The 14,681-nt window shown below is 45.4% G+C and overlaps 9 non-coding genes across 9 annotated transcripts; all 9 read left to right on the plus strand.

The window, feature by feature from the left end:
- The first annotated feature begins 485 nt into the window (after positions 1 to 485).
- On the plus strand, positions 486 to 676 carry LOC141237171 (U2 spliceosomal RNA). Its single transcript, XR_012302730.1, has one exon. It is a non-coding gene; the product is annotated as a U2 spliceosomal RNA (small nuclear RNA).
- A 1,121-nt stretch (positions 677 to 1,797) lies between these two features.
- Positions 1,798 to 1,988, plus strand: LOC141237173 (U2 spliceosomal RNA). The gene has a single exon (XR_012302732.1). It is a non-coding gene; the product is annotated as a U2 spliceosomal RNA (small nuclear RNA).
- Positions 1,989 to 3,108: 1,120 nt separating this feature from the next.
- LOC141237174 (U2 spliceosomal RNA) lies at positions 3,109 to 3,299 on the plus strand. The gene has a single exon (XR_012302733.1). It is a non-coding gene; the product is annotated as a U2 spliceosomal RNA (small nuclear RNA).
- A 1,120-nt stretch (positions 3,300 to 4,419) lies between these two features.
- LOC141237175 (U2 spliceosomal RNA) lies at positions 4,420 to 4,610 on the plus strand. The gene has a single exon (XR_012302734.1). It is a non-coding gene; the product is annotated as a U2 spliceosomal RNA (small nuclear RNA).
- Positions 4,611 to 5,731: 1,121 nt separating this feature from the next.
- Positions 5,732 to 5,922, plus strand: LOC141237176 (U2 spliceosomal RNA). The gene has a single exon (XR_012302735.1). It is a non-coding gene; the product is annotated as a U2 spliceosomal RNA (small nuclear RNA).
- Positions 5,923 to 7,045: 1,123 nt separating this feature from the next.
- LOC141237299 (U2 spliceosomal RNA) lies at positions 7,046 to 7,236 on the plus strand. The gene has a single exon (XR_012302855.1). It is a non-coding gene; the product is annotated as a U2 spliceosomal RNA (small nuclear RNA).
- Positions 7,237 to 8,360: 1,124 nt separating this feature from the next.
- LOC141237177 (U2 spliceosomal RNA) lies at positions 8,361 to 8,551 on the plus strand. Its single transcript, XR_012302736.1, has one exon. It is a non-coding gene; the product is annotated as a U2 spliceosomal RNA (small nuclear RNA).
- A 2,004-nt stretch (positions 8,552 to 10,555) lies between these two features.
- On the plus strand, positions 10,556 to 10,746 carry LOC141237178 (U2 spliceosomal RNA). Its single transcript, XR_012302737.1, has one exon. It is a non-coding gene; the product is annotated as a U2 spliceosomal RNA (small nuclear RNA).
- A 1,121-nt stretch (positions 10,747 to 11,867) lies between these two features.
- Positions 11,868 to 12,058, plus strand: LOC141237179 (U2 spliceosomal RNA). Its single transcript, XR_012302738.1, has one exon. It is a non-coding gene; the product is annotated as a U2 spliceosomal RNA (small nuclear RNA).
- Positions 12,059 to 14,681: the final 2,623 nt, after the last annotated feature.

Raw genomic sequence — 14,681 nt, forward strand, 5'->3', positions numbered from 1 at the left:
CTCAGTGACATTCAGCCATCCAGGTATCCCGCCTGCAGTAGACGGAATGTGGCAATGGAACGCTGGCTGCGCGTGTCATAATAGGCTCTGAGCCTTTATATACCTGCGCACAGCAGCAGCCACCTTCAGTCTGCTGCTGGACAGCCAGCAGCAGCAGCAGCAGGAGAGGTAATTAATCAGCAACCCTCCTGCTAAGGGTAGACAGCTGCTCGTTCCACCCCCCCCGCCTTAATTGGTTCTCCTCCCTTCCAACGGTGTTGAGGCGGGTGGGAACAGCCGGGGGTTGAGGGTACTGTGCTAAAAGAGGTGGAGTTATGCAGATCTAAAACGCGTGGATTGCAGCAGCAGCAAGCCGAAAAGTGCAGGCATGTGAGGGATCTAGAGGTTGACAGCATGTCTTCTTAACGGGAGTCCAGGTGGCCATCTCCACAAATGGACTTTTCAGAATCCTTGGGTGGCACCGTAGTCGGAAACCAATTCTGGTTATCGCTTCTCGGCCTTTTGGCTAAGATCAAGTGTAGTATCTGTTCTTATCAGTTTAATATCTGATACGTCCCCTATCTGGGGACCATATATTAAATGGATTTTTAGAACAGGGAGATGGAAAAAGAGCTTGCTCTGTCCACTCCACGCATTGACCTGGTATTGCAGTATCTCCAGGACCGGTGCACCCCTTCTTTAATGCAGTTTCTAAAATCAGAAAGAATTGAATTCAATGCTTTTTGTTCATTTTGCTTGTTTGTCGGATTTTGGGATGGACTCTTTGGCTTTGCTTTTCTTCTCCTCATTGGATTTTTCATGTTAAAAGTTGCAGAAGCCAGATGACAAGCTCATTTTGGTTCAACTTCAGCAACTGTGCATTGCATTGCCATGTAATGTAATGTAATGCAATGCTATCTATCTAGCTCTCCCTCTATACTTCCTTTTGGATAAACAGACATATTAGGCAAGCATTTTGGAGCTTTCACCTAAATAACTACAGGTGGTGAGATAAGCTGCACAATATAATTGACCTTTCAGTATATTGTTGCACACACACCATCTATTTAGCAAATGCCCTTGTTATCAACAGCAGCCTTTTAAACTCACCTGAGCTAACAGGTATGTGAGCTGGTTACTCTGCTGCGCTTAAAATTTCTTTTTTGGTTTGCTACAATGCCTTTTCTGAAACGTTGTCTCCCTCTGCTGGAACACTGACTTCTTTCATTTAATGCCTGCAGACTATAAAAGAGAAACCAACCCAAAAAGTTTGGTTGATTAGTCTGTGGCATTCTTTTAAACTGTTGCTTATGGCGGTCTCTGTGAGCTTCTCAGTGACATTCAGCCATCCAGGTATCCCGCCTGCAGTAGACGGAATGTGGCAATGGAACGCTGGCTGCGCGTGTCATAATAGGCTCTGAGCCTTTATATACCTGCGCACAGCAGCAGCCACCTTCAGTCTGCTGCTGGACAGCCAGCAGCAGCAGCAGCAGGAGAGGTAATTAATCAGCAACCCTCCTGCTAAGGGTAGACAGCTGCTCGTTCCACCCCCCCCCCCGCCTTAATTGGTTCTCCTCCCTTCCAACGGTGTTGAGGCGGGTGGGAACAGCCGGGGGTTGAGGGTACTGTGCTAAAAGAGGTGGAGTTATGCAGATCTAAAACGCGTGGATTGCAGCAGCAGCAAGCCGAAAAGTGCAGGCATGTGAGGGATCTAGAGGTTGACAGCATGTCTTCTTAACGGGAGTCCAGGTGGCCATCTCCACAAATGGACTTTTCAGAATCCTTGGGTGGCACCGTAGTCGGAAACCAATTCTGGTTATCGCTTCTCGGCCTTTTGGCTAAGATCAAGTGTAGTATCTGTTCTTATCAGTTTAATATCTGATACGTCCCCTATCTGGGGACCATATATTAAATGGATTTTTAGAACAGGGAGATGGAAAAAGAGCTTGCTCTGTCCACTCCACGCATTGACCTGGTATTGCAGTATCTCCAGGACCGGTGCACCCCTTCTTTAATGCAGTTTCTAAAATCAGAAAGAATTGAATTCAATGCTTTTTGTTCATTTTGCTTGTTTGTCGGATTTTGGGATGGACTCTTTGGCTTTGCTTTTCTTCTCCTCATTGGATTTTTCATGTTAAAAGTTGCAAAAGCCAGATGACAAGCTCATTTTGGTTCAACTTCAGCAACTGTGCATTGCATTGCCATGTAATGTAATGTAAGGCAATGCTATCTATCTAGCTCTCCCTCTATACTTCCTTTTGGATAAACAGACATATTAGGCAAGCATTTTGGAGCTTTCACCTAAATAACTACAGGTGGTGAGATAAGCTGCACAATATAATTGACCTTTCAGTATATTGTTGCACACACACCATCTATTTAGCAAATGCCCTTGTTATCAACAGCAGCCTTTTAAACTCACCTGAGCTAACAGGTATGTGAGCTGGTTACTCTGCTGCGCTTAAAATTTCTTTTTTGGTTTGCTACAATGCCTTTTCTGAAACGTTGTCTCCCTCTGCTGGAACACTGACTTCTTTCATTTAATGCCTGCAGACTATAAAAGAGAAACCAACCCAAAAAGTTTGGTTGATTAGTCTGTGGCATTCTTTTAAACTGTTGCTTATGGCGGTCTCTGTGAGCTTCTCAGTGACATTCAGCCATCCAGGTATCCCGCCTGCAGTAGACGGAATGTGGCAATGGAACGCTGGCTGCGCGTGTCATAATAGGCTCTGAGCCTTTATATACCTGCGCACAGCAGCAGCCACCTTCAGTCTGCTGCTGGACAGCCAGCAGCAGCAGCAGCAGGAGAGGTAATTAATCAGCAACCCTCCTGCTAAGGGTAGACAGCTGCTCGTTCCACCCCCCCCCCGCCTTAATTGGTTCTCCTCCCTTCCAACGGTGTTGAGGCGGGTGGGAACAGCCGGGGGTTGAGGGTACTGTGCTAAAAGAGGTGGAGTTATGCAGATCTAAAACGCGTGGATTGCAGCAGCAGCAAGCCGAAAAGTGCAGGCATGTGAGGGATCTAGAGGTTGACAGCATGTCTTCTTAACGGGAGTCCAGGTGGCCATCTCCACAAATGGACTTTTCAGAATCCTTGGGTGGCACCGTAGTCGGAAACCAATTCTGGTTATCGCTTCTCGGCCTTTTGGCTAAGATCAAGTGTAGTATCTGTTCTTATCAGTTTAATATCTGATACGTCCCCTATCTGGGGACCATATATTAAATGGATTTTTAGAACAGGGAGATGGAAAAAGAGCTTGCTCTGTCCACTCCACGCATTGACCTGGTATTGCAGTATCTCCAGGACCGGTGCACCCCTTCTTTAATGCAGTTTCTAAAATCAGAAAGAATTGAATTCAATGCTTTTTGTTCATTTTGCTTGTTTGTCGGATTTTGGGATGGACTCTTTGGCTTTGCTTTTCTTCTCCTCATTGGATTTTTCATGTTAAAAGTTGCAGAAGCCAGATGACAAGCTCATTTTGGTTCAACTTCAGCAACTGTGCATTGCATTGCCATGTAATGTAATGTAATGCAATGCTATCTATCTAGCTCTCCCTCTATACTTCCTTTTGGATAAACAGACATATTAGGCAAGCATTTTGGAGCTTTCACCTAAATAACTACAGGTGGTGAGATAAGCTGCACAATATAATTGACCTTTCAGTATATTGTTGCACACACACCATCTATTTAGCAAATGCCCTTGTTATCAACAGCAGCCTTTTAAACTCACCTGAGCTAACAGGTATGTGAGCTGGTTACTCTGCTGCGCTTAAAATTTCTTTTTTGGTTTGCTACAATGCCTTTTCTGAAACGTTGTCTCCCTCTGCTGGAACACTGACTTCTTTCATTTAATGCCTGCAGACTATAAAAGAGAAACCAACCCAAAAAGTTTGGTTGATTAGTCTGTGGCATTCTTTTAAACTGTTGCTTATGGCGGTCTCTGTGAGCTTCTCAGTGACATTCAGCCATCCAGGTATCCCGCCTGCAGTAGACGGAATGTGGCAATGGAACGCTGGCTGCGCGTGTCATAATAGGCTCTGAGCCTTTATATACCTGCGCACAGCAGCAGCCACCTTCAGTCTGCTGCTGGACAGCCAGCAGCAGCAGCAGCAGGAGAGGTATTTAATCAGCAACCCTCCTGCTAAGGGTAGACAGCTGCTCGTTCCACCCCCCCCCCGCCTTAATTGGTTCTCCTCCCTTCCAACGGTGTTGAGGCGGGTGGGAACAGCCGGGGGTTGAGGGTACTGTGCTAAAAGAGGTGGAGTTATGCAGATCTAAAACGCGTGGATTGCAGCAGCAGCAAGCCGAAAAGTGCAGGCATGTGAGGGATCTAGAGGTTGACAGCATGTCTTCTTAACGGGAGTCCAGGTGGCCATCTCCACAAATGGACTTTTCAGAATCCTTGGGTGGCACCGTAGTCGGAAACCAATTCTGGTTATCGCTTCTCGGCCTTTTGGCTAAGATCAAGTGTAGTATCTGTTCTTATCAGTTTAATATCTGATACGTCCCCTATCTGGGGACCATATATTAAATGGATTTTTAGAACAGGGAGATGGAAAAAGAGCTTGCTCTGTCCACTCCACGCATTGACCTGGTATTGCAGTATCTCCAGGACCGGTGCACCCCTTCTTTAATGCAGTTTCTAAAATCAGAAAGAATTGAATTCAATGCTTTTTGTTCATTTTGCTTGTTTGTCGGATTTTGGGATGGACTCTTTGGCTTTGCTTTTCTTCTCCTCATTGGATTTTTCATGTTAAAAGTTGCAGAAGCCAGATGACAAGCTCATTTTGGTTCAACTTCAGCAACTGTGCATTGCATTGCCATGTAATGTAATGTAATGCAATGCTATCTATCTAGCTCTCCCTCTATACTTCCTTTTGGATAAACAGACATATTAGGCAAGCATTTTGGAGCTTTCACCTAAATAACTACAGGTGGTGAGATAAGCTGCACAATATAATTGACCTTTCAGTATATTGTTGCACACACACCATCTATTTAGCAAATGCCCTTGTTATCAACAGCAGCCTTTTAAACTCACCTGAGCTAACAGGTATGTGAGCTGGTTACTCTGCTGCGCTTAAAATTTCTTTTTTGGTTTGCTACAATGCCTTTTCTGAAACGTTGTCTCCCTCTGCTGGAACACTGACTTCTTTCATTTAATGCCTGCAGACTATAAAAGAGAAACCAACCCAAAAAGTTTGGTTGATTAGTCTGTGGCATTATTTTAAACTGTTGCTTATGGCGGTCTCTGTGAGCTTCTCAGTGACATTCAGCCATCCAGGTATCCCGCCTGCAGTAGACGGAATGTGGCAATGGAACGCTGGCTGCGCGTGTCATAATAGGCTCTGAGCCTTTATATACCTGCGCACAGCAGCAGCCACCTTCAGTCTGCTGCTGGACAGCCAGCAGCAGCAGCAGCAGGAGAGGTAATTAATCAGCAACCCTCCTGCTAAGGGTAGACAGCTGCTCGTTCCACCCCCCCCCCTGCCTTAATTGGTTCTCCTCCCTTCCAACGGTGTTGAGGCGGGTGGGAACAGCCGGGGGTTGAGGGTACTGTGCTAAAAGAGGTGGAGTTATGCAGATCTAAAACGCGTGGATTGCAGCAGCAGCAAGCCGAAAAGTGCAGGCATGTGAGGGATCTAGAGGTTGACAGCATGTCTTCTTAACGGGAGTCCAGGTGGCCATCTCCACAAATGGACTTTTCAGAATCCTTGGGTGGCACCGTAGTCGGAAACCAATTCTGGTTATCGCTTCTCGGCCTTTTGGCTAAGATCAAGTGTAGTATCTGTTCTTATCAGTTTAATATCTGATACGTCCCCTATCTGGGGACCATATATTAAATGGATTTTTAGAACAGGGAGATGGAAAAAGAGCTTGCTCTGTCCACTCCACGCATTGACCTGGTATTGCAGTATCTCCAGGACCGGTGCACCCCTTCTTTAATGCAGTTTCTAAAATCAGAAAGAATTGAATTCAATGCTTTTTGTTCATTTTGCTTGTTTGTCGGATTTTGGGATGGACTCTTTGGCTTTGCTTTTCTTCTCCTCATTGGATTTTTCATGTTAAAAGTTGCAGAAGCCAGATGACAAGCTCATTTTGGTTCAACTTCAGCAACTGTGCATTGCATTGCCATGTAATGTAATGTAATGCAATGCTATCTATCTAGCTCTCCCTCTATACTTCCTTTTGGATAAACAGACATATTAGGCAAGCATTTTGGAGCTTTCACCTAAATAACTACAGGTGGTGAGATAAGCTGCACAATATAATTGACCTTTCAGTATATTGTTGCACACACACCATCTATTTAGCAAATGCCCTTGTTATCAACAGCAGCCTTTTAAACTCACCTGAGCTAACAGGTATGTGAGCTGGTTACTCTGCTGCGCTTAAAATTTCTTTTTTGGTTTGCTACAATGCCTTTTCTGAAACGTTGTCTCCCTCTGCTGGAACACTGACTTCTTTCATTTAATGCCTGCAGACTATAAAAGAGAAACCAACCCAAAAAGTTTGGTTGATTAGTCTGTGGCATTCTTTTAAACTGTTGCTTATGGCGGTCTCTGTGAGCTTCTCACTGACATTCAGCCATCCAGGTATCCCGCCTGCAGTAGACGGAATGTGGCAATGGAACGCTGGCTGCGCGTGTCATAATAGGCTCTGAGCCTTTATATACCTGCGCACAGCAGCAGCCACCTTCAGTCTGCTGCTGGACAGCCAGCAGCAGCAGCAGCAGCAGGAGAGGTAATTAATCAGCAACCCTCCTGCTAAGGGTAGACAGCTGCTCGTTCCACCCCCCCCCCGCCTTAATTGGTTCTCCTCCCTTCCAACGGTGTTGAGGCGGGTGGGAACAGCCGGGGGTTGAGGGTACTGTGCTAAAAGAGGTGGAGTTATGCAGATCTAAAACGCGTGGATTGCAGCAGCAGCAAGCCGAAAAGTGCAGGCATGTGAGGGATCTAGAGGTTGACAGCATGTCTTCTTAACGGGAGTCCAGGTGGCCATGTCCACAAATGGACTTTTCAGAATCCTTGGGTGGCACCGTAGTCGGAAACCAATTCTGGTTATCGCTTCTCGGCCTTTTGGCTAAGATCAAGTATAGTATCTGTTCTTATCAGTTTAATATCTGATACGTCCCCTATCTGGGGACCATATATTAAATGCATTTTTAGAACAGGGAGATGGAAAAAGAGCTTGCTCTGTCCACTCCACGCATTGACCTGGTATTGCAGTATCTCCAGGACCGGTGCACCCCTTCTTTAATGCAGTTTCTAAAATCAGAAAGAATTGAATTCAATGCTTTTTGTTCATTTTGCTTGTTTGTCGGATTTTGGGATGGACTCTTTGGCTTTGCTTTTCTTCTCCTCATTGGATTTTTCATGTTAAAAGTTGCAGAAGCCAGATGACAAGCTCATTTTGGTTCAACTTCAGCAACTGTGCATTGCATTGCCATGTAATGTAATGTAATGCAATGCTATCTATCTAGCTCTCCCTCTATACTTCCTTTTGGATAAACAGACATATTAGGCAAGCATTTTGGAGCTTTCACCTAAATAACTACAGGTGGTGAGATAAGCTGCACAATATAATTGACCTTTCAGTATATTGTTGCACACACACCATCTATTTAGCAAATGCCCTTGTTATCAACAGCAGCCTTTTAAACTCACCTGAGCTAACAGGTATGTGAGCTGGTTACTCTGCTGCGCTTAAAATTTCTTTTTTGGTTTGCTACAATGCCTTTTCTGAAACGTTGTCTCCCTCTGCTGGAACACTGAATTCTTTCATTTAATGCCTGCAGACTATAAAAGAGAAACCAACCCAAAAAGTTTGGTTGATTAGTCTGTGGCATTCTTTTAAACTGTTGCTTATGGCGGTCTCTGTGAGCTTCTCAGTGACATTCAGCCATCCAGGTATCCCGCCTGCAGTAGACGGAATGTGGCAATGGAACGCTGGCTGCGCGTGTCATAATAGGCTCTGAGCCTTTATATACCTGCGCACAGCAGCAGCCACCTTCAGTCTGCTGCTGGACAGCCAGCAGCAGCAGCAGCAGGAGAGGTAATTAATCAGCAACCCTCCTGCTAAGGGTAGACAGCTGCTCGTTCCACCCCCCCCCCCCCCGCCTTAATTGGTTCTCCTCCCTTCCAACGGTGTTGAGGCTGGTGGGAACAGCCGGGGGTTGAGGGTACTGTGCTAAAAGAGGTGGAGTTATGCAGATCTAAAACGCGTGGATTGCAGCAGCAGCAAGCCGAAAAGTGCAGGCATGTGAGGGATCTAGAGGTTGACAGCATGTCTTCTTAACGGGAGTCCAGGTGGCCATCTCCACAAATGGACTTTTCAGAATCCTTGGGTGGCACCGTAGTCGGAAACCAATTCTGGTTATCGCTTCTCGGCCTTTTGGCTAAGATCAAGTGTAGTATCTGTTCTTATCAGTTTAATATCTGATACGTCCCCTATCTGGGGACCATATATTAAATGGATTTTTAGAACAGGGAGATGGAAAAAGAGCTTGCTCTGTCCACTCCACGCATTGACCTGGTATTGCAGTATCTCCAGGACCGGTGCACCCCTTCTTTAATGCAGTTTCTAAAATCAGAAAGAATTGAATTCAATGCTTTTTGTTCATTTTGCTTGTTTGTCGGATTTTGGGATGGACTCTTTGGCTTTGCTTTTCTTCTCCTCATTGGATTTTTCATGTTAAAAGTTGCAGAAGCCAGATGACAAGCTCATTTTGGTTCAACTTCAGCAACTGTGCATTGCATTGCCATGTAATGTAATGTAATGCAATGCTATCTATCTAGCTCTCCCTCTATACTTCCTTTTGGATAAACAGACATATTAGGCAAGCATTTTGGAGCTTTCACCTAAATTAGCTAGGAGGGATAGCTAATACTAGAGAAGAGAGAGAGAGGATTCAAAAAGACCTAAATAAACTGGAGCAGTGGGCAGCAACCAACAGAATGGTTTTTAACAGGGAAAAATGCAAAGTACTACATCTTGGCAATAAAAATGAAAAAAGCATATACAGAATGGGAGGAATAGAGCTAAGCAACAGTACATGTGAAAAAGACTTAGGTATACTAATAGATCATAGACTGAACATGAGTCAACAGTGTGATGCAGCAGCAAAAAAGGCAAATACAATTCTGGGATGTATTAACAGAAGCATACAGTCTAGATCACGTGAAGTCATTATCGGTCTTTACTCCTCTTTGGTCAGACCTCATCTGGAATACTGTGTACAGTTTTGGGCACCACATTTTAAAAAAGACATAGACAAACTGGAGCAAGTTCAGAGAAGAGCGACCAGAATGGTGACTGGTCTGCAAACCATGTCCTATGAGGAACGGTTGCAGGATTTGGGAATGTTTAGCTTGCAAAAAAGAAGACTGAGAGGAGACTTAATAGCTGTCTACAAATATGTCAAGGGCTGTCACATTGTAGAAGGATCATCTTTATTCTCATTTGCACAAGGAAAGACTAGAAGCAATGGGATGAAACTAAATGGGAGGAGACACAGATTAGATATTAGAAAAAACTTTTTGACAGTTAGGGTGATTAATGAGTGGAACAGGCTGCCACGAGAGGTGGTGAGTTCCCCTTCAATGGACGTCTTCAAACAGAGGCTGGACAGACATCTGTCTGAGATGATTTAGTGAATCCTGCTTTGAGCAGGGGGTTGGACCAGATGACCCAGGAGGTCCCTTCCAACTCTACCATTCTATGATTCTATGATTCTATGATTCTATGAAATAACTACAGGTGGTGAGATAAGCTGCACAATATAATTGACCTTTCAGTATATTGTTGCACACACACCATCTATTTAGCAAATGCCCTTGTTATCAACAGCAGCCTTTTAAACTCACCTGAGCTAACAGGTATGTGAGCTGGTTACTCTGCTGCGCTTAAAATTTCTTTTTTGGTTTGCTACAATGCCTTTTCTGAAACGTTGTCTCCCTCTGCTGGAACACTGACTTCTTTCATTTAATGCCTGCAGACTATAAAAGAGAAACCAACCCAAAAAGTTTGGTTGATTAGTCTGTGGCATTCTTTTAAACTGTTGCTTATGGCGGTCTCTGTGAGCTTCTCAGTGACATTCAGCCATCCAGGTATCCCGCCTGCAGTAGACGGAATGTGGCAATGGAACGCTGGCTGCGCGTGTCATAATAGGCTCTGAGCCTTTATATACCTGCGCACAGCAGCAGCCACCTTCAGTCTGCTGCTGGACAGCCAGCAGCAGCAGCAGCAGGAGAGGTAATTAATCAGCAACCCTCCTGCTAAGGGTAGACAGCTGCTCGTTCCACCCCCCCCCCGCCTTAATTGGTTCTCCTCCCTTCCAACGGTGTTGAGGCGGGTGGGAACAGCCGGGGGTTGAGGGTACTGTGCTAAAAGAGGTGGAGTTATGCAGATCTAAAACGCGTGGATTGCAGCAGCAGCAAGCCGAAAAGTGCAGGCATGTGAGGGATCTAGAGGTTGACAGCATGTCTTCTTAACGGGAGTCCAGGTGGCCATCTCCACAAATGGACTTTTCAGAATCCTTGGGTGGCACCGTAGTCGGAAACCAATTCTGGTTATCGCTTCTCGGCCTTTTGGCTAAGATCAAGTGTAGTATCTGTTCTTATCAGTTTAATATCTGATACGTCCCCTATCTGGGGACCATATATTAAATGGATTTTTAGAACAGGGAGATGGAAAAAGAGCTTGCTCTGTCCACTCCACGCATTGACCTGGTATTGCAGTATCTCCAGGACCGGTGCACCCCTTCTTTAATGCAGTTTCTAAAATCAGAAAGAATTGAATTCAATGCTTTTTGTTCATTTTGCTTGTTTGTCGGATTTTGGGATGGACTCTTTGGCTTTGCTTTTCTTCTCCTCATTGGATTTTTCATGTTAAAAGTTGCAGAAGCCAGATGACAAGCTCATTTTGGTTCAACTTCAGCAACTGTGCATTGCATTGCCATGTAATGTAATGTAATGCAATGCTATCTATCTAGCTCTCCCTCTATACTTCCTTTTGGATAAACAGACATATTAGGCAAGCATTTTGGAGCTTTCACCTAAATAACTACAGGTGGTGAGATAAGCTGCACAATATAATTGACCTTTCAGTATATTGTTGCACACACACCATCTATTTAGCAAATGCCCTTGTTATCAACAGCAGCCTTTTAAACTCACCTGAGCTAACAGGTATGTGAGCTGGTTACTCTGCTGCGCTTAAAATTTCTTTTTTGGTTTGCTACAATGCCTTTTCTGAAACGTTGTCTCCCTCTGCTGGAACACTGACTTCTTTCATTTAATGCCTGCAGACTATAAAAGAGAAACCAACCCAAAAAGTTTGGTTGATTAGTCTGTGGCATTCTTTTAAACTGTTGCTTATGGCGGTCTCTGTGAGCTTCTCAGTGACATTCAGCCATCCAGGTATCCCGCCTGCAGTAGACGGAATGTGGCAATGGAACGCTGGCTGCGCGTGTCATAATAGGCTCTGAGCCTTTATATACCTGCGCACAGCAGCAGCCACCTTCAGTCTGCTGCTGGACAGCCAGCAGCAGCAGCAGCAGGAGAGGTAATTAATCAGCAACCCTCCTGCTAAGGGTAGACAGCTGCTCGTTCCACACCCCCCCCCGCCTTAATTGGTTCTCCTCCCTTCCAACGGTGTTGAGGCGGGTGGGAACAGCCGGGGGTTGAGGGTACTGTGCTAAAAGAGGTGGAGTTATGCAGATCTAAAACGCGTGGATTGCAGCAGCAGCAAGCCGAAAAGTGCAGGCATGTGAGGGATCTAGAGGTTGACAGCATGTCTTCTTAACGGGAGTCCAGGTGGCCATCTCCACAAATGGACTTTTCAGAATCCTTGGGTGGCACCGTAGTCGGAAACCAATTCTGGTTATCGCTTCTCGGCCTTTTGGCTAAGATCAAGTGTAGTATCTGTTCTTATCAGTTTAATATCTGATACGTCCCCTATCTGGGGACCATATATTAAATGGATTTTTAGAACAGGGAGATGGAAAAAGAGCTTGCTCTGTCCACTCCACGCATTGACCTGGTATTGCAGTATCTCCAGGACCGGTGCACCCCTTCTTTAATGCAGTTTCTAAAATCAGAAAGAATTGAATTCAATGCTTTTTGTTCATTTTGCTTGTTTGTCGGATTTTGGGATGGACTCTTTGGCTTTGCTTTTCTTCTCCTCATTGGATTTTTCATGTTAAAAGTTGCAGAAGCCAGATGACAAGCTCATTTTGGTTCAACTTCAGCAACTGTGCATTGCATTGCCATGTAATGTAATGTAATGCAATGCTATCTATCTAGCTCTCCCTCTATACTTCCTTTTGGATAAACAGACATATTAGGCAAGCATTTTGGAGCTTTCACCTAAATAACTACAGGTGGTGAGATAAGCTGCACAATATAATTGACCTTTCAGTATATTGTTGCACACACACCATCTATTTAGCAAAAGCCCTTGTTATCAACAGCAGCCTTTTAAACTCACCTGAGCTAACAGGTATGTGAGCTGGTTACTCTGCTGCGCTTAAAATTTCTTTTTTGGTTTGCTACAATGCCTTTTCTGAAACGTTGTCTCCCTCTGCTGGAACACTGACTTCTTTCATTTAATGCCTGCAGACTATAAAAGAGAAACCAACCCAAAAAGTTTGGTTGATTAGTCTGTGGCATTCTTTTAAACTGTTGCTTATGGCGGTCTCTGTGAGCTTCTCAGTGACATTCAGCCATCCAGGTATCCCGCCTGCAGTAGACGGAATGTGGCAATGGAACGCTGGCTGCGCGTGTCATAATAGGCTCTGAGCCTTTAGATACCTGCGCACAGCAGCAGCCACCTTCAGTCTGCTGCTGGACAGCCAGCAGCAGCAGCAGCAGGAGAGGTAATTAATCAGCAACCCTCCTGCTAAGGGTAGACAGCTGCTCGTTCCACCCCCCCCCCCCGCCTTAATTGGTTCTCCTCCCTTCCAACGGTGTTGAGGCGGGTGGGAACAGCCGGGGGTTGAGGGTACTGTGCTAAAAGAGGTGGAGTTATGCAGATCTAAAACGCGTGGATTGCAGCAGCAGCAAGCCGAAAAGTGCAGGCATGTGAGGGATCTAGAGGTTGACAGCATGTCTTCTTAACGGGAGTCCAGGTGGCCATCTCCACAAATGGACTTTTCAGAATCCTTGGGTGGCACCGTAGTCGGAAACCAATTCTGGTTATCGCTTCTCGGCCTTTTGGCTGCGATCTAGTGTTGGTTTTACTGGCATTGGTTGTAGTTGGAAGGTGCCTGGGGTACCCCGCCTCTTGGCCTTGGGTTCGGGTCCCACTCTTGTAGTGGGGCTTAGGCCCTTGCTGCTATAAGGAGGTGGGCTTAGTCCCTGGGCAACGGGTTGCGATCCCAGCTGTACAGTCCTAGGATTGTTCAGCGACTCCTTAGTTGCGGAAATCCCCCATTATTGGTTGCGGAAATCCCCGTTTTCCTGTTGCGGAAATCCTTGTTTCACCATGGATTCAGATCCAGGTGAAATTCCGACCTATGCCCGGTTACGGCATACGGTGCGGTTTTACTTCCATGAGGGAGGTAAAGATAACAGAGGTTTACGTTTTATTGTGGATGATCTTCTTGTGAAATTTTTTTCAATCCAGAAATCCGAGATCCTGGCAATCCAAGACTACCCAAAGCGTGGTGTATACGATGTCACATTCACTGAAAAAGGTATCCACCAAGATTTTTGCCGTAAAATGAATGATCCTGATATAATTTACCAGAGAAAGCCAATCTTTAAAGGTGTTAAAATTGTCGAACATGAATTAGATGTGATAAAAACTGTAATTGTTAAAATTTACTCTCCTTATACAAAAGAAAGCGATGTTATTTCATTTTTATCCAATTATTTCAGCAAAGTGGTAAGCCATGGAAAAGTTATGAATGAGTGCGGAGTTTGGGCGTGTAAGTGGAAATTTACGGTGACATGTATTAAGGACCCTTCAAGTCCGGGGGGTATAAGACTTCCCCCAGCACGTTTTAGAATTGGAAACACGAATGGTGACCTCTTTTTTAATGGGATGCCAGCATTCTGTAGGAAATGCAAAAAATACGGCCATTCTAACTGTGACATTACTTGTGTAGCCTGTGGGAGCAAAGACCATAAAACTGAAAATTGTACAACTGGAATTTTTTGTAGCAACTGTGTTTCCAGAGGTCATGCTTTTTCTCATTGTCCTTTTAGGAATACCTCAAAGAGAGCTCAAGCTGGGCAAACAGAGAGACCTTCACCCCCTGAACCAGAAAAGCCCTCACCCCCTGACCAACCCTCGGCTGGTTCGGACAAGCCCGCGGAGGAGAATGAGGGGGAGAGTATGGAAATACCGACCGAGGATGGTGAGCCATGGTGTACTGTTGGAAACTCGAAGCAAAAGAGGGAACGGCGTGGTAACCCACAAACAGAAACCCCTGCGGAGGGACCGAGGGTGGGTGCTACAGGCCAATCCTCACCTTCGAATCCTCCTGGGAATACTCAAGGGCGCGAACAGTCTGGGCCAAAAAAACGCAGGCTGCACGGAGTGGATAGGGCACCTAAGGAAGTACCCCCACCGGAACCCCCGGATGGAAGTGGGAAACCTCAAACGGTGCCTTTACAGGGTGAGGAGGTTGCCAATGTCCCACCCCCTTCAGAAATGGAGGGGGAGAAGGAGATGGCTGACTCAGTGATCCTGGA

This window comes from Phyllobates terribilis, unplaced genomic scaffold (genome assembly GCF_046119375.1).
Source record: "Phyllobates terribilis strain yellow unplaced genomic scaffold, ASM4611937v1 Scaffold_729__1_contigs__length_748246, whole genome shotgun sequence".
NCBI lineage: Eukaryota > Metazoa > Chordata > Amphibia > Anura > Dendrobatidae > Phyllobates > Phyllobates terribilis.